This window comes from Thermobia domestica, chromosome 15 (genome assembly GCF_964235325.1).
Source record: "Thermobia domestica chromosome 15, izTheDome1.hap1.1, whole genome shotgun sequence".
NCBI classification, from domain to species: Eukaryota; Metazoa; Arthropoda; class Insecta; order Zygentoma; family Lepismatidae; genus Thermobia; species Thermobia domestica.
In genome coordinates this window covers 23,100,073-23,125,179 of record NC_137468.1, presented here as the reverse complement: position 1 = coordinate 23,125,179, position 25,107 = coordinate 23,100,073, and the positions used below count along the sequence as shown (strand labels likewise).

The 25,107-nt window shown below is 35.6% G+C and overlaps 1 protein-coding gene and 4 non-coding genes across 5 annotated transcripts in view; 1 reads left to right on the top strand and 4 right to left on the bottom strand.

The window, feature by feature from the left end:
* LOC145672108 (pfs47 receptor-like) overlaps positions 1–25,107 on the bottom strand; it is a 51,509-nt gene that overhangs the window by 14,156 nt on the left and 12,246 nt on the right. The gene's annotated exons all lie outside the window — the stretch shown is intronic.
* On the bottom strand, positions 1,618–1,710 carry TRNAY-GUA (transfer RNA tyrosine (anticodon GUA)). The gene is made up of 2 exons: positions 1,674–1,710; positions 1,618–1,653 (listed from the first exon to the last, which is right to left on the bottom strand). It is a non-coding gene; the product is annotated as a tRNA-Tyr (tRNA).
* TRNAY-GUA (transfer RNA tyrosine (anticodon GUA)) lies at positions 5,876–5,969 on the bottom strand. Its single transcript has 2 exons — positions 5,933–5,969; positions 5,876–5,911 (listed from the first exon to the last, which is right to left on the bottom strand). It is a non-coding gene; the product is annotated as a tRNA-Tyr (tRNA).
* Positions 16,182–16,276, bottom strand: TRNAY-GUA (transfer RNA tyrosine (anticodon GUA)). Its single transcript has 2 exons — positions 16,240–16,276; positions 16,182–16,217 (listed from the first exon to the last, which is right to left on the bottom strand). It is a non-coding gene; the product is annotated as a tRNA-Tyr (tRNA).
* TRNAS-AGA (transfer RNA serine (anticodon AGA)) lies at positions 17,830–17,911 on the top strand. Its single transcript has one exon. It is a non-coding gene; the product is annotated as a tRNA-Ser (tRNA).

Below are 25,107 nucleotides of genomic sequence, written 5' to 3'. Positions count from 1 at the left end.
TCTATGACGTCAGGAAATAAGTTCAATTTATACGAACACTTATTTAATGTTTGAAACAAACACCTGTTACATCCTTGTACACTCATGTCCAAAATGATTGTCGCATATCTATAACTGTCTTCTTGTAAAAATATCATGTAATAATGATTTTGCAGGAGACTTTTAATACTGATACTATGTGTACAATCGGGAAATATATGTGGTAAATTTCATTGGAAAATACAGTAATTATAAATACGAAGATTAGAATGAGTAAAATAAAATGTTGCTAAATGGACACGAAAGTTTTGTTTTCGTTTTATTGTTCTTATTTACTGCTCTTTTGACGTGAAATTTGTCACATACATGTCTTTGCCGATTGTACGCATACTAACATTATAAGAAATACCGGGTGAATTCGTTATCAAATTATATTCCTACAACAACATATTTATAGACATGCGACAATAATTTTGGACATGAGTGACACATCTTTTTGTTAATGAAGTGGTCTATTTCCCCCAATAAAAACCAACATCAAGCAGGGCATGTGCCCCTTCCTGTCCTTCTAAGCCGGCCCCCAAGGCTGAATGTAACATTGCGGCTTTTTCCTGTTATAATAGGAAAAACTCAGGATGGTCAGCAACTGGTATCGAACCCAGGACCATTCGAATGTGAAGGCGAGAGAGAGGGTAAATCTGGTAGTCATATTTTGAAAAGAAAATAAGGAAATGGATTCCACTAAAAAAATGATTCACATTGTCAATACATTTCAAATCTTTGTCTGGGTTTTCTGCCTTTCAATTCCAAGTTTTTTTTTTTAAACCACGGAGGCCCTAAATAAATTAGAATATCGACTCTCCCGTGTGTGTGTGTGTTTTTTTTTTTTTTTTTTTTTTTTAATATTGGCATGGTTCTTCAGTTTATATCAGATTCTTCCCGCACTATTCTGTTATTTACCATAGGTAGAATCCTTTGAGAAAGAGACAGGCGACAAGTGCTTTAGTTCTCTATGGTATGTTTGTGACCGTTGTAGATATTTGAGTGGCTCTCTGACACGGAGCTGACGGCTGATATCATGTTGGTCCCTCTTATTTATTTGTTTCTTCAGTTCTGTTTCTCTTTTAGCCAAAAGAATAGAATTTCACTCTTCTGTCCCATTTACAGCCGTAACCATCCCCCTCCTACGCTGTCCAACTTTGACCACATGCAGGGGAAAACGAAGGAAAAGGACGGGTGCATTTGCTTTGACGGCATTTCAGCGACAACCCCATCTGTTGCCAAAATAAGGAAACACTTTGAACTGCAAGGAGAAACTCTATCTTCGATTTGTCAAGGTCACTTGAGTCCCTCCGGCTCTTAAGTTGTAGGTTCATGTTGCATATAGCCTCGCTGCTAAACGGGAACACACTCAAATCCAAGAATCCCTATTATTATTAACCACCTTGTTTAGATTCCTGGTTATTTAACACTGTAAATCGACATTTTCCACACACACACTTTTTCTGTAGTTCTTTGACAAGTTATTCTAGTACGTACTATTCATTAAAAGACAAAACAATTTTATTAGCAACTATGTCATACATTAGTTGTGTAGTAATAATGGAGTTTCGAGTTTTGCTTACAAAGTAAAATAACTCCTCCGGGCCGGATTTGAACCAGCGACCTATGGATAACTGACTGTTATATTACATCTACAGTCCACCGCTCTACCAACTGAGCTACCAGAGGATGTTGACAGAATTTCCTCTCATCCAGTTATTCTTGAAACAACTTTCACTTTGTTATCTTGCATTCATGTTTATTATATGAAATAAGTATACCAGCGAGATAATTTCTTTAATCAAAATGCTTAACTTTTAGGCACGTTAGTAAATTTGAAATGAGTACATTATTCATTTTTTACGTTTCAAGCGACTTTTAAAATCTTATCCTATTTTCCTTTACTCATATTTGTTTTATACAGTATTTGAAGTGGAGAAAAGCAGAGGTGGTATGTTTTATTACAATTTTGACTCGATATACCGGCTATTTATATGCTGAAATACAGTGAGGGTATATTGCCTAAAAGAATGCATTTCTATTTACATAATGACTCTAAACCATGGGAGAGCTTCTCCGTAGTTAGGGTAAAGCGAGCATGGAGAGACTTTGCCTCCCGTCCCCAACTTTCTGAAAAAATAAAAAAATATCCGTAAGTTATATGTTTTATTATAGAGAATTATACACGAAAATACTCAGAAACCGAGTTTTTATATAAACAATTTTGTGCAGGACAACTTACGGACCACAGTAGACTGAGGGATATTCCAGACCCCGGAAGGTCTGCCCACTCCCATAGCATACAACCTCTAAATCCGTCCATGCTCAAATTTTTAGATTTTAATGCACCCAAAATTTTCTTCGCACTTATACACATAGAACAACCAAATTCACCATTATTGTATGTCAGCCACGTATATTCTTTAAATTTGGCGTCCCATTGTTCTTGAGTAAGATAATCAGGAAATGCAGCGACATTAATGTCTTGAGGATTAACTTCTTGATAAATGAATTTATTGGAAAGCATGTAAGAGAGCTGCTTTTTTATTTTTCCTAAAAACTTCTCCACATTGAAAATATTTATGAAACTTCCATTAATTAACTAACAATATCAGATTGAATTAAAAACAATCGCCATAAAGATCTAAATATTAAGGATACCTCACGCACACAGATAATCACCACACACATATTCACAGTATTATCAAATTATTAGAAACATGCAAAAATACTTTTCAATTGTAACAACAGATATTTTGGTTGGATAAATTATATTTCTTTTTCTCGTAAATACCGGACTCAGGTACGTATTTCTTTATCATTATAGACGGAAAAAGAAAGCCCGACCAGGGCCGGCTCTACCATATGTGCAACACGTGCATTTGCACGGGGCAGCAATTTTCGAGGGACGGTAATATCTATCATAACTATATTATTTAAAATAAACATTTCTTGTTGGAAACAAATTTCATGATGATGGTTGTCAAATTTACTAAACTGATCTATTTGAATACTACATTCATAAATCATGTTTAGATCGCATTAGATTAAGGTCACATGGACAGTGCTAAACCAAATATTCAAACATATCCCAGCATGAATTTCTTGATTGTTGTCAAATACAAGAACTCAATTCTCGAACAGTAGAAAACACCTTTTCCATTTAGTTAGGTATTAGTTTTGTTATGAAAGGTAGAATTGTCTTTGTCACAAACAAATTTCTTATAATTGAAGGTGGAAACAACTTTAAAAAAATACCAGATATAGAAAGAAAATCAAGAAATAAAGATAAAGGAGCTAGTTGCACTGGAATTGCAAATTGATATGTTGAGATTAAAGCTCGATATTAAATTCTATAAAAAAAAAAAAAAAAGATTACCATCTCGAATGTTTGCTTTATCTTTAACTAACATAATAGATTATCATTCACATAAAAAGAAACAGACACAACGAGATTGTATTTTCAGTGTTTGAACCTTTCTGAGTGCGAGTGCCTTTCCATCTCCATCGTTGTTCATGATGGGGTAGCACTGAGGTAGCATACTTAAAATCGTGGGTTTTAAGATTTATTGTTTCTGAAGAAAGGGGACGGCAAGTGATCCCATGGCAAGGGGCCCTGGTTCCGACTAATTCATAACAATCCTTTCTAATTTCAGTTTAAACGAGTCTCCTCAATACACTAATTTTTGTTTGGATTAGACTCATAATGCATTCCTTTCTCTTATGTGACCCTTACCTGCAACCAACACAACCAGCACCATAATTTCTTGTATAGGAGCAAGGAGTGAACTTTGTAGACACTTTATTTTAAAAACAAAAGGTAGGAAAGGTAACAAAATGTCGGTGTTGGCAACTTAGAAGTTATTTCTACTTAAAAAATGAGATCTTTGACGTGTAAAGCTATTTGTCACTTACTGTCCATAAAAATGGATTTATTAAAGGTATATTAGCATCCATTTTCCAGTGACGGTATGTTTTGGTTAGGAATGCGCACGAGACAAGATTTGAGGCTGTCTCGTCTCGAAAATGTGCTGTAAAAGTGATGTCTCGACTCGAAAAACGTATATTTTTCTATTGGAAGAGCTGTGTCTCGACTCGAATTTTCTCAGGAAAATTCTGTCTCGACTCGGCTCGTGCGCATCCCTAGTTTTGGTCACTGAAAAACCAGAGACGGCATGTCTTCATCACTAAGAAACCAGAGGCGGTATGGCATACCACCACATACCGTCTCACTTCGACCACTGGTTTTATAAGTTAGAAACGTGGAACTAAAAAAAAAATTAGTTTGATTTATTTGTGCGTGCGGCAAAATTGCAAACTAATTTCCCTTTTACGTGACATCAGTACGTGACAGGGGTGACTGCCAGATGTACTGGTTTCATTTGAAATTTCTTTCATATGTAGTGTTTCAAGAAAATTAAAAGGATACCTGAACCGGATGTAATTTAATGGAAGCAGTCCTGTATCACTGTCACAAAATAAAATGCATGTTTCTCGCTTGAGAATACCGTATCTTTTACCCGTTACTATGAGCATGAGATCGGTGCGCGTAGTTTTCAACCATCTTGTGATTTAATTAAAGGTTTTAAAGGCCTCATCCTTAACAAAATCAATAAATGCATTACCTTTTTCTTTGCAATTACACAAGAGAGTATAAAAATATCATAAAACTTAATAAAAACAATAAAATAAAACTTCCTATGTTCTTTTACGGCTTGAAACTTACGACTATTAAAAACATATTTACATAGTACAGAAGTTCTGTTACATCTTATTCTCTGTCTCTTTGGATCCGTACAGGCCTTTCATCCACCAGGCACGTAGCCAAGGGGTGGGTCCGGGGGGTCCGGACCTCTCCTTCGCATCCAGAAATGAAATATATTAAGGAAGGATGAAACAAAAAGAAACGAGAAGAAGATGAATCAACGTCAAAAATATAAAGCTACAGCAAGTGTTTGGTTATTCTTTCTTATGATGAGCTTTGTGTGGAGGAAACCGGAGGGGGAGTTGAAAATTGGTATTATTGTAACGAAGCATTCCGAATACCATCTATCTGCATAGATAACATAGACTCTGAGGTAGAACTTAAGAAATGCCCAGAATCACCAATGATATGAGTCATTTTGAATTTCGCGGCACCTCTAATCCATTTTATAGGATGTCTTTACTCCCGAAAGAGTATCTCGTTGCTATCCTTGATGGCATTAAACGAAGATAAGAAAAATAGGAAGAAAGAAGACAAGTGGAACTGAGTTCGAATGACCTCAGAAGTCTATATCTTTTTCAATACTTTTTTATTTTCTTTTACTCAAGATTTCTTCATAGTTTTTCTTCTTAAAATACTTACTAACATGTCCTCATTTTATTGTCCTAAAAGACCAATGTGGGTATGTTGTCAGTAAAATAGTTTAGATTGCTCGATTCCCTGGTGTGTAACCATAGTATTTCATGTCACCCCCCCACCCCTCGATTACGAAATCCTTGCTAAACGAACGAATATATCTTGCCACTAAAATAATTTAGAATGATCGAGCCCCTGGTGTGATAACCACAGTATTTCGTCACGGACTCCCCTATTTCGAAATCCTGGATACGTACCTGCATCCACACGCCTCGTGATGGAGTTTCTGTTGCTCTTTGCACTTGATTTTACATTGAACAGGCAGAAGAACAGTAAAAAGAGAAATATGATTAAAATTTTAGGTGTGGTTCGATATTCTGCCATCTTTTTCTTTAGTTCTTTGAACAAGTTTATTTAGTACTATTCATGAAAAGACAAGGCTTATTATACATTAATTTCATTAATTGAGAAGTAATAATAGAATTTCGAGTTTTGTTTTCAAAATAAAATAACTCCTCCGGGCCGGATTTGAACCAGGGACCTACGTATAACTGGCTATTATTATCTTACCTACAGTCCACCGCTCTACCAACTGAGCTACCAGAGGAAGATTACGAACGTCCTTACAGAAGCAATCATTCTTGGAACAACTTTCTCTATTTTTTATGTGAAATTTATGAAAATAAGAGAATTTCAATAATCAAAACGCCACATTAGTATGTTAAACGCATTATCCAAAGTTCCTATTTCAAGATTTTTTTATTTTATTTACTTTATTGTATTGGGTTCTTGTTTTTACTGGCGCAAATCGCGGGGGGATGAGGAGGACATGTCTCCTCGAATCTTGGAACTGGGGGGATTGTCCACCCCAATAATCCGATTTGAAATGTGTTTTCTGGGGGGAGAAAAGTGATGATTTGTGTCCAATTGCCACAAAGGAAAGTGAGACGAAATTGGTCCCCCAGAATAACCCTCAAATCTGCCCGCCTCCCAATATTGAAGGCAACTCTGCTCCCCTGATCCTCCACAGCATTGTCTTTCAACTTCATAAATATTTTGAACATCGCTTAAAAAAAATAAAAATAAAAAAAATTGTCCCCCCAATGCTGAAGACAGATTTGGGTCGCTGCTTGTTTTGATATTTGTTTCAATAATAAAAATAAAATACCTACTTGCATTTTTTTTTTTTTTTTTTTGATTGGCTAACGGAACTTTCAAACAATAAATACTTAGTATTAAATAACTAAAGAATTTGAGAGCAAGAACGGATTAAAAATTAATGAAAGCAAGACGTTAGGTGTTTTTGTATCGTTCATAATATGTAAGAAACGTAACGAAAAGCAGTCGATGAAATTGCGAATGGACATTATTGAAGCGTTGAACGTCAAATTACGTTAGCTATTTAATTGAACTTAGCTTATTGTATTGGATCCTTCTAAATTTGATAACTATTATTTACATTTCGAATTATGTACGATAAATCAGCTGTGCCGTACGCATGAGGAATTTCGGAGTTTAAATCCCTTTGAACAAGATATTACGCAAAATTAAACACTTACAACATTAAGTTATGCATATAAATACCTGAAGTTATATAAACTTGGGAGCCTGAAGCATCCTCCATTTTGACAAACTTATGCCTACGCCATCGAATTCGACACATTTCATACAAATATTGTGAATTGTATTCAAACACTTTGTCATGGTAAAAAAATCTATTTCAGAAGAGAAAAGTAAGAAATACATGCATGGGAGGAGCTATGGGCAAAAGCGCCCATTAGTGGGGACAAGCCTAAGAGGAAATTGTACTTGCGAATATTGAAAACCCAATAGAATTTTTACATTAGTTACAGCAAAATTTGAAACTATATTTGAAACGTAGCTTATACTTGCCCCCCCCCCCCTTGGAAACCACAACATGGGCGCCCTTGGCTATGGGTGGCCATTCTTCCTCACTAACTTTTTGACAAAAAACAAAAAATGCCACCTATAAAATGGCCACCTACCAAGATCTGTCAAACAGATCCGAGACTGACCAAAAGGTCTGCGCCCCTTCCCCCCAGCAGACAATTCCTAACTCTGCTTATGAATACATGTAACATATATGTGGTAATAATCAGAGCCATAGTTAGAGATTTCGGTGCCCTCTATGCTCATCCCACCAACGTTTTTTTTTTCTTTCTTTTTCCAGCGAGAAGCAGTTTCTATTTTATGCTAGGCTGAATTATTATGAAGCTGCATGGAGAGAGCATTGCAACAGCCAAAACCAATCATTATGTATTCTTTTTACAAATAAGAGCTGTTTTCAAGAGGATCTTTTTGGACTTTTTGTCAAACTTGATAGAACTAACCAAAGATCCACTTGGAGAATAGTTATGGAAATTTACAATGCAATTATTATTTCCAATGTTTCATACTATCGATAAGAAATGAAGTTTCAATACATTAAAAATTATGTGCTTTTAAAATGTTCGAAATGGGTGAGATCATTAATTTACAGTAATAATGGAAACTTTTGAAATTTTATTTTGTATGTAATCTCCACAAATAACATTTCAATTTCGATTCTTTCACGGCGAAAAACACATTTTGTAAAATGTAACGGAAATTCAGAAGGAGCCTTCTTTGCGAATTTCTCAATATATTCTCTCTCTCTCTCTCTCTCTCTCTCTCTCTCTCTCTCTCTCTCTCTCTCTCTCTCTCTCTCTCTCTCTCTCTCTCTCTAGCCGAGTCGGTGAGCTGTTGGCTCGGCTTACTTCTCGGTTCGGGTCGATAGTAAATGAGCTGTGAGCCGAGCTGCTCGAGTCGTTGACAATTCTAAACCCGGGCAGAGCAGTTTTGAAGATATTTGGCCAGTGCTCTCTAACTTTTAACAGTGTTTGGCTCGAGCTCGAATACTCAACCTAGACCCCCAACCCAAATTCAGAAGCTCGTGAACAATGTCTTTGACTCCTAGACTTCACGACTACCGAGGTTGGCAATCAACTAATTTTTTAGTATTCAAATACAAACCTCCAATCTTTCGTTTTATATACAGTGTTGTTAAAATAATAATAATAATAATAATAATAATAATAATAATAATAATAATAATAATAATAATAATAATAATAATAATAATAATAATAGCGGTAGTAATAGTAGTACGGAAAATTTAAGTCATATTTTTTTCACATTTTTAAAGTTTCGGACTTAAAAGTAACGCGTCAGTAACGCGTTACTTTCGAAGTAAAGTACCAGTTACTTTTTGGGGGCAAGTAACGCGTTACATTTTAAGAGAAAGTAAAGTAACTTGTAACGCGTTACATTTTTACAAGTAACTTACCCAACACTATGCGTGTGTCTCTTCACCTCTTTCATTTTCATACTTCCGTCACACCGTTGTGATTAATTCGATTTTGTAGAAAAGCGGGATTAACTAATAAAACTCATCACCATAAAAACGCCGAACACGAATTTCAGACTTGTACCGTTATTTTTATTTTAAGAACGCTCCTGCGTACACTATAAATGATTATTCGGCACGTATATTTCTTCACATCGTCATTAATAAATCATATTTAATAACTTTTTTTTTTTTTTTAATTAAGAAGTAAAAACTATTATTGAAACGATTTGGGTTGTGAGTGGAGCAAGCAAACAAAATTTTTATGAAATGTATTTTCTTGCAAACCGACAATATTAATTTAACAGGGTACCAATACTTTTACAGGGCGTCCCATCGTTTACTCTTTTCTAATATTTTCTCTTTCTGCTTGCTCGTTCGGCGCCCTCTTATTATCAGCGCCCGGGGCAATGGCTTCGCTCGTCCCCCTCCCCTGTAGCTCCGGCTCTGGTAATATTATCATGCCTTCCATTTAAGCGAATTCTCACATTAAGCATTTTCTGAACAAAGAATCGGAAATTTTAATATTTTCTACTAGAAATTGTCCTGTTTAGTAGCCGAAATTTTGAAAAGTTGAAACATGTTCTGGAACATCCGTACACACACACGCACACACACACACACACATATATATATATATATATATATATATATATATATATATATATATATATATATATATATATATATATATATATATATATATATATATATATATATATATATATATATATATTTGGTCTAGGAATTAATTCGTGCGGTTGGTACGCACGGTGTCTTCCCGTTGTGCCTACTTCCCGTTATGCCTACAGGCCCTCCAGCACTTTGTAGAAAATATTTTTAATGATCTTATCTGTAGGCAGAACGGTAATTCCCGTTGTGCCTACTTCCCGTTCTGCCTACTCTTTCGAGACGGGGAATTCTGTGCAGGGAGGGATCTTTTCTAGGGATTTTTTCTTTAGTAATTCTAATAGATTCTGTAAGAAGAATAACTATTCCTTTAAATTTCATCATATATTTTAAATGTTATCTTACTTGCTCTTCTCAGAAAAAATGACTAGGTATAGTTTTGTTATTAGCAGCGTTATTCACGTCTACTTTAGTAGAGATGTGTTTTTTTAATACTTACAGAGAAATGGAAAATTAATTGATTCAGTTACAAGAAAATAAACTTATTTCGGTCTAATATCAAGTCATTTCACAACAAAATTTTATTCAGTTTTCCAGTAGTTCATCTCCAACATTCTAAGTTGGGTCTTAGTCTCCTACATTAAAATTACTTTTTCGGCATCACCTTATCAGCTGATTTGTCTTCTATACGTGATTCTATACTATATGCCATAATATCATACATACTTCTATTTTCATATTTATATTGTCAATGTAAATAGCAGGAATACAAAATACAAATATCATAATTGAATGTTTTTGTAGAGTTTCAACTCAAATCAAAAGGTCAGATAATCGGGGAGGGAAAGGGATTTATAAGATTTTGTTTCAGTTTGGTACTCTTGAAGGTGATTGGCTACTGTGTTCACCGGTAGCCAATCAGCGTTCAGAACACCTGACGGCTTCGAAAAGTGAAAGTTCTGAGATCGAGACAGTAATCTGTATAAAATTCAATTCAAATTTTTAATCTGTCACTTTATAAGTATCAATAGGAATAGTAAGCAGCACAGAATGGCAGAATTTGTCAGTTCGAAATACGGGGGGAAAGTGCTCGCGTACGAAGGGTTCTTATACCGGATTAATAGACGTAGTAAAGAAAAGACATATTGGAAATGTACACGTGGGTGCAAAGCGACAGTTGTTGTTTTGGGTGACGATGTTTTATCAAAGAGTGGAGTACACTCTCATGAAACAGAAAGGAGCAAAATTGAAGCAAGATGCTTAATAGACAGGATGAAGTGTAAAGTGTCCGAGAATCCTGTAGATGCAGTTCCAAAAGTTTACAGGTAAGACTAAATTTTCTTTTTAAATGAGTAGTTATTTTATTGGTTAGTTCTATCTTCTAGTTAAAAATTAACTACTTTTTTCTTTCGTTTTTTAACATTACGTTAAGAGACACCAAATAGTTGATCTGGGTAAACTGAAGTCAGTTTCTTGAAGGTAGTGGCCTAGTATCTCGCTAGTCGTGTGATACAAGTTCAAGTTAGCAGTACAAATAATCTCAGTTTACAAGTTTTGACTTCAAGCTTATTGCACTAGTCAGATGAATGTATTTTGCAGGTAAATTTTAACGAAACTATTCATGTATTTTTTTTATTTATTTCATTTGTTTCTATCTTCAGAGAAGTGATTGCAAAGGAAGGGATACAGGAAGAGGTTGCAGCCGCTTTGCCAACATTTGAGGGAATTAAACATACCCTGTATAACTGTAGAAGCCCAGAAAGGCCTGAACTTCCCACAACAAGAAATTGTATTAGGTTAGAGGGCAGGTGGAGACAGACATTAACAGGAGAGGAATTTCTCTTAATTGATGATGGTGTTGATTCTGATCGATTATTGGTAACTGAATTTATTATTATTCAATTTTAATTACAATAACTTTCGTAAAGTACTTAATGTTAGCAGTGTTAAGTTTACAGACATTAATTAATATCATCTAGTTTGAATTTACTTAATAGGATCCTCAAAGTTTAGTTTTGGAGCCAGAGGTGTACTAATACAATTAACTGAGGGATTTCAATTGTATTATATTCTGGGCACGAGCTTTAGATAACTTTAACATTCAAGTATGCATCCTTAAATTTTTAGCTAGAATTAAGTATGCTGGTCATCACACTTCAAGCTTGCAGCATGTCTGAAAATTCAATATTAAATATATATTTTGTTTGAATTTAATAAGTTTGTTAATATGTTAATTAGCTAATACACTAATAATTATCAATATATTAGGGGAGCTAAATATTAATATTATATTCTGCAGGTCTTTGGGACAACCGGAAATTTACGGAAGCTTTCAACCACAAAGACAGTTTGGATGGATGGTACTTTTAAAGCAGCTCCCCGTATATATCAGCAGCTGTACACCATACATGGGACATATTTGGGGCAGACTTTTCCGTTTCTATTTTGTTTATTGCCTTCTAAGAAAGAGGAAGACTATCGTAGGATGCTGCTTCTCATTAAAGATGCGGCTTCTGCAAATGGTCTTTCCTTTAATCCTACTACAGTGATTATAGACTTTGAAAGAGCGGTAATCAATGCCGTTACTGGTGTTTTTCCGGATGCAGCCATTCGTGGGTGTTTCTTCCATTACACCCAATGTTTATGGAGGAAAGTTCAGTCATTGGGGTTGTCCACTTTTTATGAAGAAGACAAAGAGGTCAGGAAGTGGATAAGACGTGCTGCTGCACTACCACTTGTGCCAGTGGAGCAAGTGGGTGACATGTTCCTGCATCTCCAGGAAAATGCCCCGGAAGTACAAAACGCAGAGAAGTTTCATGACTATTTAGTCGAAACATGGCTGGACGATGCAGACGCCATTTTCACAAAGTAAGTACGATATAGTAGTTACCTTATTTTCTACGCTATTTCACTATCTGTTTTTCGTTTGATTTTTTTTTTTTTTTTTTTTTTTTAATATATGTGGTTTTCGTTTGGGAAACGAAATCTACGTTAGCAGTGATTAGTATTTCATATATAGGCCTACTCATTCGGTCATTTTAGTCCTTTATGTTTTTCCATTAGTTTCGTTTGTCATTGTTGTATTGCCTATGTGTTCTACAATTGTGAGCTCAGAAGTGTCTGGATATGAAATGGTGCATAGTGTCTTTAATGGAGTGTGGTAAGCGTAATTATTATTCTCATTCCATAAAAAATCATTTCTGAGATCTGCATACCAATACGAAATTTTAATCTGCTCATACCAGAGATCTGAAATTAACTCTATACTAGTGTAATGATTACAAAACTGAATACTTATAAATTTACCGTGTTACTAACAACAAACAACAGACGCTATCCTTAACGTTATCTACGACAGACGTTAACATGCAACTTCCAATCGTTGTTGAATGTCTATTGTCAAGCTTTGATTTGTTTTATGTAATTAATGTTTCTCTCTTTTCCAGAGATATATGGAACCAATATGATAATGTTGAGGGAAGAACAAATAATGTTGTAGAGGGCTGGCACTCTAAATTAAACAGAAAACTGACAAGAGAACATCCAAATATTTTTACATTTGTACAGCTGTTGCAGCAAGAACAGAGTGAGAATGAAGCTTGTATGCTGATGTTGGAGGTAGGAAAAAAGCCGAAGGAACCAAAGCTGAAATATAAGCGAATTGAACAAAAAATAAAATCATTGAAGGCACGTCTGGAATCACATGTAATAGACTTGGTGGCTTACACAGATGCAGTTGCATACTGTTTGCATTTAGAACAGTGATGGTGAGATGTTTTAAATATATTGGCTATATTAACGATATATGGTATTAACATTGACGATATGTAGTATTTACATTGACAATATAAGTATATGTAACATTGCATGTAGTATAGAATCGTGTTAGAAGACAAATTACCTGTTAAGGTAATGCCAAAGAAGGAGCAGTGATGTAAAAGACAAAGGCTCTTTTTTTTCAAAAGGGCCGCCTTATGCATCCTCTTGCATTGTTTGTTTAATGTATGGCCGAACATGTCTTGAGGATGTGAATTGTGGCACTTTTTAGTACTGCAAGCCTTAGTATGCTGGAGATAAACTACTGGAAAACCGATTAAAATTCGGTTGTGAAATGAATTGATATTAGCCCGAAGTAAGTCTGTTTCGTGTTCGTTTCAGATACAATGTCAAACGGGTTACTGGCAACTGAATCAATCAATTCGAGGAAAGAGATATGATGGAGACAAACACTCTTTTTAAAGGCCGCCTTATGCATCCTCTTGCGTTGTTTGTTTAATAGTTGGCCAGACATGTCTTGGGGATGTGAACTGTGGCATTTTTTAGTACTGCAAGTCTTAGCATGCTGGAGGTAAACTACTGGAAACCCAAATAAAATTTTGTTCTGAAATTGCTTGATATTAGATCTTTTTTTTTTTTTTTTTTTTTTTAATGTTTGTTTCACATACAATGTCTAACATTCTTGCAACTGAGTCAACCAATTTTCCATGTATGATGAAACTTGTAGAGGTGGTGGTTGTTTTTACAGAAGCTTTTAGAAATACTAAAGAAATATTCCCTACAAAAATTCCTCCCTGCACATAATTCCCCGTCTCGAAAGAGTAGGCACAACGGGAAGTAGGCACAACGGGAATTACCGTTCTGCCTAGAGATAAGATAATTAAAAATATTTTCTTTAAAGTGCTGGAGGGTCTGTAGGCAGAACGGGAAGTAGGCACAACGGGAATGAACCGGTACGCACACATTGAAGCTGTAGTACAAACACAAAATACATAAATACCTTAAGAAAAATATTGTCCATCGCTAGCAACCACTTTCGCCCATCTGTCAGGCAATGTACGGATTCCGTGGCGAAAGAAGTCCTCATCCTTGGAAGCGATCCAGTCAGAGACCCATGTTTCGATATCTTCTGAAGAAGTAAACCGCTGTCCAATCAAATCGTTGTTCATGCAATCGAACAAGTAGTAGTCCGAAGAGCAACGTCTGGTGAATACGGCGGGTGGGGTAAAACTTCCCATCCGACATTTTCTAAATAGGTTTTGACCGGTTTTGCGACATGTGGGCGAGCGTTATCATGTTGAACAATAAGTTTATCATGTCTGTTCTCCCATTCTGGTCGTGTTCTGGCCAGAGCTTGCTTCAAACGCATTAATTGTCGTCGATAACGTTCTCCATTCATAGTTTCACCCGGTTGCAGCAGCTCATAGTACACCACACCTTTCATATCCCACCATATGCACAGCATAACCTTTGCACAGTGAATATCTCATTTTGGTTGTGATGGACCTGGTTCACCTGGTTTCACCCAGGCCTTTTTTCGTTTAGGGTTCTCGTAATGGATCCACTTCTCATCACCCGTAATAATTCGATGCAGAAACCCCTTTCTGCTCTGTCGTTGAAGCAGCAATTCGCAAATGGTTTTTCGTCTTTCAACGTCTCTGTCTTTCAATTCATGTGGAACCCAATGTGACATCTTTTGAATCATTCCCATGGCTTTCAAGTGTTTGGAGACTGTTGTTTGATCAACGCCTAATGCTGCTGCAAGTTGTTCCTGCGTTTGACACGAATCCTGCTCGAGCAATGCTGTCAATTCTTCGTCTTGAAATTTTTTTGGCTGTCCAGCTCGCTCTTGGTCTGCCAAGCCGAAATCACCACTTCTAAACCGTGCAAACCACTTCTGACACGTTCGCTCAGCTAGAGCATGGTCACCATACACTTCCACCAAAATACGATGACTTTCAGTCGCACTTTTCTGCATGTTAAAGTAATGCAGCAGGACACCCCGCAAAAACACTTTATCAGGCACAAATTGCGCCATGTTCACTTAACTACAAACTGGTGTCGTTGACGCTTTAATCCACTGCCCTATACTACGAACGATACGCGATGACAGGGGTTTGCAACACATGTGTGGATACACGGAACTGTGGGACGCTCCGTTCGTTGCGCCATCTCTTGTCCACCCGCACGAATTAATTCCTAGACCTAATATATATAAAACACCGAGCATACTACTATTAATCGATATTTTCCACACTTTTTTCCTTTTAGTTCTTTGAACAAATTCACGAAAAGACAAAACTATTTTATTATTTATTTATTTATTTATTGTCAACACAACAGGCTATAGCCGAATTACAGTGTTGAAGATTACATAGTTACATAATTCGAACTCTTGTTAACGGCATTTCTAAATTTCTTAGGTGTCGTATCACATATATCAAATTGATTTTTTTTTTTCTTTATGAAAGTTCAATTTACTAAAATCTTGAAGGTATACAGGCGACAAGGAACAACAAATTAAAACTGATTGATACAAATAGATTTGGGGATCATTCCAACTATTTGAAAATTAACAATTCTATATATTTTTTTTTTTTTTTTACATTTTTTTCCCACTATAATCACTTTATTCTGCACATATTGTTTCCAGAAATCTAATGTCATTAAATACACAATAATATATTTTTTTTTCGAGAGTTTGGTGAGAGGAGAGTGATTACAAAAGGAAAATTTCGTCCAAAGCTTTTCCCGGAGGGAGAGTTCCTAGCATCGCTGCTACGTTCCCTCTTTGCACAGCCATACTTATCCAATTGATTGTTATTTACAGACATAATGGTGATTTCATTATTATATTAGTTCTTGATTTTTTTAAATAGTAATACAGGCCAGTGTTTTTACGTGTTCTTAATGAAGGAACATGAAAATTCAATGAAGAAACGTCGTACATTCAATTCGGAAATACGTCGTACATTAATTGTGTAATAATAGTGGGATTTCGAATTTTGCTCATAGAGCAAAAATAACTCCTCCGGGCCGGATTTGAACCAGCGACCAATGGATAACTGTTCATTAAACACTTCACCTACAGTCCACCGCTCTACCAGCTGAGCTACCAGAGGAACTTGACGAAAAGTCTACCGATACAATTCTTCTTGAAACAATTTTCCCTGTCTTATCCATATTTTTCATACGAAATGTGTGAAAATAAGATAAGTTGTATAATCAAAACGCAAGACTTAGTCACACATTTGTATATGAAAAGCATTATCCAACGTTCCTATTTCAAGTTTAATTAATTCAATTATTTATTACTTTAATGTATTTGGCTCTTATTTTGATATTTGTTTCAATATTAAAAAAGAAGCACTGTAAATACTTGAATTAATAGCCATTACAGCAACACTGCGCGATTTGATTATTATTATTTTTAAAATTAATTTTTATTAATAAAAACGAATATGATTTTCTCATAATCTGACGTTTCCACAGCATGTAGTTTGTATCAGTTTCGTATTGATAGACGGAATAGATATGAGGAAAAAGCTTGTATACCAATACACGCTTTCCCCTCATACCTATTCTGTGAATCAATACAAAACTTGGCACACACATTTCTTATCCCCTATAGTACTTTTCGAGACACATTTGGATTGTGTGCTTTTACCCGGGGTCACTCCAGAGTGCTCCATAATTGATGGGAGGGATTTTTAGAGGGAATTTTCCCGACACTCTCTCAATTTTACTTGTTCAAGTACGTTATGGGCCCCAACACATAGCAGCTCTGGAAATCTTGTTTCATGCTGAAGAAAATGAACTACAAACCATGACTTACTAATGAACAGTGTTGATGCAATAACTATTTAACTGCGAGTCTACGATTTTGAATTGAATTGAATTGAATTGAATTTCTCTTTATTTCAGCGAGCGAGGTTCAGCCGGAGGCTGCTCTGCCACCTAACCCTTGTCGTCATTACAAAGAAAAGAAAGAAAAAACAAAGGCATAAATGAGATACAAGATACAAATAACAACATAACATGATACATTCAATAATATAAGGATAAACAAAACTCAGTAAATGTAAAATAAATAAATAAATAAAACACTATACTCATACTGCTAGTCCAATTTCATACCAATTTCAGTCCAATTTCATACTATACTAAACCTTTCATGGTTGTCTCTGATCACTAAATAATAATGTTTGGAGTGATGATTTAAATGAATTGTACGGTTTGTCAGTGATTGACTTTGGTAGGAAGTTCCAGATTCTTACTGCCAAAATTGAAAATGCCTTCTCTGTTATTTTTAAAGTATGCCGGGGTCCCAGGGATTTTACTCCATTGTCCATGGCACCTAATTTGTTGTGAATGATCATATCTTTGTTATGTTTATCGAATGGACTAGGTTTGATTCGGATGTCCGGATGACAGGTTCAAGTCCGTTAGTTGTAAGTTGTAAACATTTTACGTGAGTCTCAATAATTCGATTTGAACAGCTATCCATTTTCCTTCCATGTACACCATCCATAGAAAATATATGTTCGCCAATAAATTAATTAATCAGATACTGGAAGAACATGACTATAAAATAATAAGAAAAAAGAAAGTGAAACTTTCTTCAAAATAAACTATAGAGCAAAATTTCAGTTTCTTTGAAAAGCTACCTATTACAGCAGTCGTGGCCGAGCGGTTAAGGCGTCTGACTAGAAATCAGATTCCCTCTGGGAGCGTAGGTTCGAATCCTACCGACTGCGAGGATTTTTTTTTTTTATTATGTCTGTTTGCTGTAGTCGAGCAGTCTGAAGGATTAGGTATTACTCATAATGGTGAGGCAAACCTTGTCTTCGATTTCCATTGAAAAGCATGGGAGTTTCTGTGTTCATATCCCTGTTAGGTCTATTAATTCAAAATATAAGAAAGATGAAAATAACTTAATAAAAATGATACGGGGTGTAATAAGCAATTATCCATAGGTCGATCTTTCAAATTCAGACCTGACCCAAACCATAGTCAGAACACTAAGACTAAGGCAATGGAAAGCAAGATAATTTTGTTTGGGGATGAGGAGGTAATTTAAATTCACCTTATATTTATAGTTCCTTAGCACTTATAAACGCTATTATGTAATTGAGCCACGTAGAAGCTTTTGAAATAGACTGAACAATTAACATAATTTAATATGATTTTAAAAATGAAATGAAATCTTTACGTCCCACGGTTATGCCGGCTACGCTAAAGGAGACGGTGATTATGAGAAATGAATGAAATGGTGAAATGAGGAAAGTGGGAGAACGCCGATGAAACCCAAATCAACTACAAGGTTCACATGGCTCGATTTGGATTCGAACCAGGAATCTCATGCATCAGAGGTGAACGCTCTACCACTGACCACAGCGGCCCCCAAATATGATTTTAAGACCTTAGTAAAATTGAAAATTTACCACAGAATGAATTCATACTTGAAGACTCGCTGTAAAAAACAATGTAAGTGCCAAACACAATAGTTACTGTAACAATAGAGACAAAAGATATTATGGCCAAACGTAAAGAAAAAAAAAAAACTCTTCCTTAGAAATACAACTTATCATATAACCAAGTATGAAAATCTAACTCAAGACATAAACGTATTACAAAAAATAAAATAACTGAAACAATTTCAACGTGGCACTTACAGTAAAGCGTCGATTATCCGAACGTCGGTCAACCGAACGACCGCTTAACCGAACTATGTACTCGCTCGCAACTGTTACTCTCCCACCCTACCGTCCATCATCCCCCCTCACTCCCAAACCAAGTTTCCCGCAGTAGTCGCCGCACTGAGCCACCGCTGTCAGAACATTGCTTCTATTGGGGCCTTCATAAGGCACTGCTGACCGGCCAAGCCACCAGTCGCTGTGTTTCAACAATCAGCACACTTCTGTCGGTTTGGCACTGGCTGTAGAAGTAGCGGCAGTATCAAAGCTGTTCACAGCAACAGCTGCGCCAGCTTAGAGTTGAGGTGTGCCGCTCCGCGCATGGCAAATAAATATGTACAGTTCGATTATCCGAACAAACCAGTTTTCCGAACACCCATGTCCCCCAATTACTTTGGATAATCGACGCTCTACTGTACATTGTTTTCTGCAGTGAGTCTTCAATTCTATTAAGTGAATATAAAGCATGTATTGCTTGCAGAAGACTGTAACCATCTAATACTTTTATGAAAAGAATTTAGGCCAAATCAATTGCGTAAATAAGTTTGTGAAATAAATGAAATATTGAATTAGATAAATAATGCTGCAACGAAAATGGTACAGATACATGTCTGAAACTGCCGACCCAAATGTAGTAGTTGAAATTTGTTATATACACGTATTTATATTAAATGCCAATAGTAGCACTGAACACCACACATAATAAAGAAGTACTTAAAATAAAAATTATCCAAAGATGTAGAAGATTATTAGTAAAAATAACACAACCACACTAAAAAATAAAAGTTCCTTGCATGTGACTCCAGAATATGGATCCGATGTATTTTGTTACAAAGAATCTAAATTTCGAAAACCCAGGAAGATCGATTGTGTCAATTCTTCGTTATAGTCGAAAAACTTGAGCGATTTTGGATAGGTAGATACACACGTAATACAGCTATGAAAAAAAAAAAGAAAAGAATTCTGTTCAGCGGACCCCAGAGTATAAATTTGGTGTATTTTGTTACACAGAATCCAAATTTCGAAATCCTAGGACGGTTGACCAGGGGCGTGCCCGAAGGGGGGCGAGGGGGCAACGGCCCCGGGTGCCTAAGTAACGGGGGAAAATCGGGAGAAAAAGGAGCAGAAGAAAGGAAAAATTACTTGGAATATATGTATGGGGGCGCCGTCGTACGGGGGTGCTCTCGCCCCGGGCGCTGATTTTCCACGGCACGGCCCTGCGATTGACCGTGTCCATTTTGTTTTATGGGCGAAACGTGTGTTCTCCCTATCCAAAATCGCTCAGGTTTTTCGACGGTCAATCGTCCTAGGGTGTAACAAAATGCATCGAATCCATACCATGGGATTCAATGCACAGAACTTTTATTTGTGTGTGTGTGTGTGTGTATGTGTGTGTATACGTGTATGCGGCAGAAAACTTTTGAAGTATTATGGTCGCCATTTACAGGAAACTTCCACTAACGGACACCTCCCATAACGGACATATTTTGTAAACCCCGAACACTGTAATAGGAAAATGCATATTGGCAAACCTCTCTAAAGCAAACACTCTCTAGTACGGACACGGACAGTCTTTCCTGTCTTTTATAGGTACTATTTACCTCCGTATTACGGACACTTTCTCTACAAACAAAGTTGAAAAGTACAGTAAAAATTCATTTTTAGTAATTCATATGTGTGTGTCACCAAGGAAACACATAAGGGTGTGAGAACATTTCGCTTCCTCAACTGTCTGCTCAGCAACCCAGAGGAACAGTCTCTTTTTAACAACACCCTCATGTCCTTTGCTTGCATTCCACTCCCACCCAACCTGTTTTAAACAGACAACTGATAGATAGTTGCCCGAGTAGTTATGGGGCATCTAGTCCTCACTCATGAATATTCATGAGTGTTTACTTTTTTGACATGGTAGCACTTGGTAATACACGTTTTAAAAAAATGGATACACCCTTTTCCGCATACTAATGACACATAATGTATGCAGGTGCGGCCGGAGGTAACATGACACATAATAAATGTTTCCGGTTAAAATAAATGTTAATTGGACAAGCAGAATACAGAAAAGACCTTTCGGAAATAAAATATGCAGATCACACACGTAGAACAAGGTAATTCATTAATATGCAGCACATGTAACGCGACAGCTGCTGGAGAATATGCTAGAAATTTGGATCGTTGGTATGAGTGAAAGAAAGCACTAGAAGCTTCCAGATCTTTTTTTAATTTATTATTGTTGGAATAGGGGAAAGAACACACTCGAAACTTCTGGAAAGATTTCTTGTAGTATACTTGTTTACTTTTTTATATGGAAAAGGGACATATTGTAATTGTCTGGAGTATAAGGGGACGGAACTGTTTGGTTTTAATCGGGAATTGATTGCGGATTTTCCGGCATTAAAAATGATATGACTCGGTGTAATTTTATGGAATTATAACGTGACTAAGATATAGTATAATGTAATATGTAGGGAATCAACATTTTTTATTGCACCGGGACTCGAATTAGTATTCTCCCACGTGGAGAACCGTACGCTAAATTTTATGCTTGCAGTGCGAACGTGTTACTTATATGTAGCTATGAATTGTGTATGACATAACAGGTATATATAAATTATATTGTACAGAAAGTTAGCAGAATGCGCCCCCGGGAATCGAACCAGAGCTCTTCCACGTGAAAAGCCGTACGACAAACATTTTACTTAGCAGATGTTGTTACTTATATGTAGCTATGAATTGTGTAAGACATAACAGGTATATATAAATTATATTGTACAGAAAGTTAGCAGAATGCGCCCCCGGGAATCGAACCAGAGCTCTTCCACGTGAAAAGCCGTACGACAAACATTTTACTTAGCAGATGTTGTTACTCATATGTAGCTATGAATTGTGTAAGACATAACAGGTATATATAAATTATATTGTACAGAAAGTTAGCAGAATGCGCCCCCGGGAATTGAACCAGGGCTCTTCCACGTGAAAAGCCGTACGACAAACATTTTGCTTAGCAGATGTTGTTATTTATATGTAGCTATGAATTGTGTAAGACGTATAACTGGTATTTAGAAAGTATATTGTAAGAATTTTGTTATAAACTGTTGTGTTTTGTTTCACATACGCTAGTGTAACAATGAGGTTATATGGCGACAGAACGTTTAACGTTACCGCAGATTGAACTTAAGGGTTTTTCATGTTGAAAGCTAAGGCAATAAAAAGAGACCCGAGATTGTTTGAACGTATTACCCAGGATGAAATGTAGTAGTGAAGTTAAAAGGGAAACTTTATACTTAAATTTTGTAATTGGAAATCGTAATACAGCAAATAATTATTTTTAATTCTTGTATTGTTTTAGGTGGTGAAGGAAATAAAAATCTTAATAGAAACACGGGAGAACAAACCTTATTTTCCTGAATTGTTTGTTGTTGAAATATAGCGGAGTTTTTTTTTTTTTTTAGTGAAAAGGAGTTATAGATTGATCTTAAAATATGGATTTACTGAAACCGTTGGATCTTAGTTGTATGAAATATCGAAAATATTGGATAATGTGTGATATGAATATTGAATACTGAAATATCGACATAAAAGTTATTATAAGTGTTACATTTAACGAATATACTGGCTAGACTAAATGAGACGGTGATGATGAGTAATGAATGAATATGGTGGAATGAAGAAAGTGGGAAGAAGCAGGAGAACCACGACAAAAACCCACGCACATAGTGTTTGTGCACCAAAAAGCTAACTTGAAACAAGCTGGGATTGAACCAAGGACTCCATGCACCAAAGGTGAACGCTGTATTGCGTACCCACCATAGATTTTTCTATGTATTATATTTGGATGAATAAAAGTACGCATGTATAAGTTGGTGGAACGAGAATGTAGGTGGAAACGGGAGAACTTTACACTTACACAATGTTTAAACTAAAAAATACACTTTGAATGAGCGAAAGCATTTTGTTTTAGAAGTGACTTATTTTTTATGATCAGCGCTATTTAATGTTTATGAACGAGGAAAGAAACTGTAGCAGTTATTGGACAATTATACTTTTGAAACTCTTTATACAAAATTAGGTGTTTATATAACTTCATACATACTAGTAAAGAAGATATATTTAATAACACGTAATGTACGTTAGGGACAATTTTGACATTATTTAAACAGTGTAGGTAACGACTCTTAAGGCAATACAAGAGACGGACAATTATTTGACAGCGCGGATTAGTTTTATATGCAGATGGAAACAATTGCTTTGAATAAGAGATAGCACTTTGAACGTATAGTTTGGTTAAAATTGCTTTACTTTAGAACTCATAACATTAAGTACAAGGTAACCAACACCATTGGCGATAACTATTAGCAGGACTGTGACCGATGGGAATTAGCGTGTTGGAGAGACAGATACATTTTGCATACATAATAATAGTGAGTATGAATATTTGACTTTGGCACCTAGAAGATTATGCAACCGACAAGTTAAAAATGTTTTGACGGTTGCATATAATATTTACAGACAGTCTGATACGATTTTGTATTTTATTTGAAGTGTGATTAATGTTTGTTGAACTAAAAAGGGTATTTTATTTATAGGTCTTGTTTGTAAGTTAGAAAACAAGAACATATTTTTGTAATGGTGTTATAGTCGCTAGAAGCGAAATAATTTAATACCTTCTATTACAGGTAGTAGCTAACATGTTCTTTTTTACAGTTGAAATAGATATCTGACAATTTAAACTTTAATAAAAACTAGTCTGAATTTCGACAATTTTAAACTTTATTATAATTGTTACAAATGCATAAGAAAATAGTATTTTAATGTTTTAGTTGTCTGCATATACAGTGCAGATATATTTGTGAGTGAATACATGACATATAGTTATAACATATCAGAAGTGATGTACTCCCGAAATTAAATCTTCCTAAACCTTAAAGAGATTATATTGTGCAGTTTTCACTTATTGAGTTAAATTTGGTAATTTAAGACGAACTGTGGTTTTGCTTTTTACCCACTGCAGTTGTATTGGATTGAAATACTGAACTTACTATATCTGGATTTTTAGTTACTGTTTTACTGGTTCTATGAATGATTTGGGAGGGCTGTTGTTTAAAGTGGAATTTGAACCATTACTAATGCTTGTAACGAGAAAGTATATCTATTGAGAAGTGTAGATTTTCTTTTGACGCAGATGAGAAGTAGCCTATGTGTAAGACAGCAATACGAAAACGAATATTTGCACAACGAATTGAATCACTAATGCTCACACCAAGATATATTTTAACTGTACCTGGGACTTTTGATTGATTAGTAAATGAGTAAATTATATTTTAAAGCGGTGTTGAGATTTATTTCGTATTAGGTTTTAACTACTGTTTGGATTATTTTTTAAATTTATGTTTTATATAACAACAAGGTTATAAGGAACAGTATATTAACAGTAAAATGGATTTTGAACCACAATAGGGACAACGTTAATGCAGTTGCTGTGTATATGAACTGTTATGGAAGATTAATTTCATAGTATATATCATTTCTTTTATGTTATCGTAACTGCAAGAGAACTGTATTATAAGACTACCTACTCTCGAGTTGCTACTCGCCAAATTTCACAAGTTTCGTAGATACGAGTTTCTTCTTTTCTGGCTTGAAGGCAAAGCGAAAACACTTATTCTGACATGTAGATATGAGTTTCTGCTTTTTTTTCTGGCTTGAGAACAAAGAGAAAACATTTTGTTCTGGCATGAGTCTTATATACTCATCTACTCGAGACATTTTACAAGTAGGCAACGTTGAATGGTTAATGATTGTACAAATGTTGAATATGAAGAAAGTGGTAGGAATGGAGAACCCCGAGAATATCCACAGGATGTTGTCCATCACAAATTGTCACGGTCTTGGGATTGAACTAGGGATCCTCGTGCCAGATGGGTGCACTCTACCAATGGATCAAACTGTTTCCATTTAAAGAAGTATTCCGTACAGTGATAATTATGAATGTTGTCTAATATTTTTCTTGTGGGTTTTCGTGTTCATGTTGTTAAATAAAACATGTTTTCTACTAACATTACAATGGACAAATGATGAAAGCGAATATGTATAAGAAATAATAAAATATTAAATGGTCGTATAAAATAATCTCTAATATTAAAAGTTAAATAAAATTGAAATACTCGCACACAACTCGTATTTAAAATCAATACATAAACTTTTCATCCACACCTGTATCGCCCTCCTATAATGCAACTAGATAGTTCGTTCGTTTA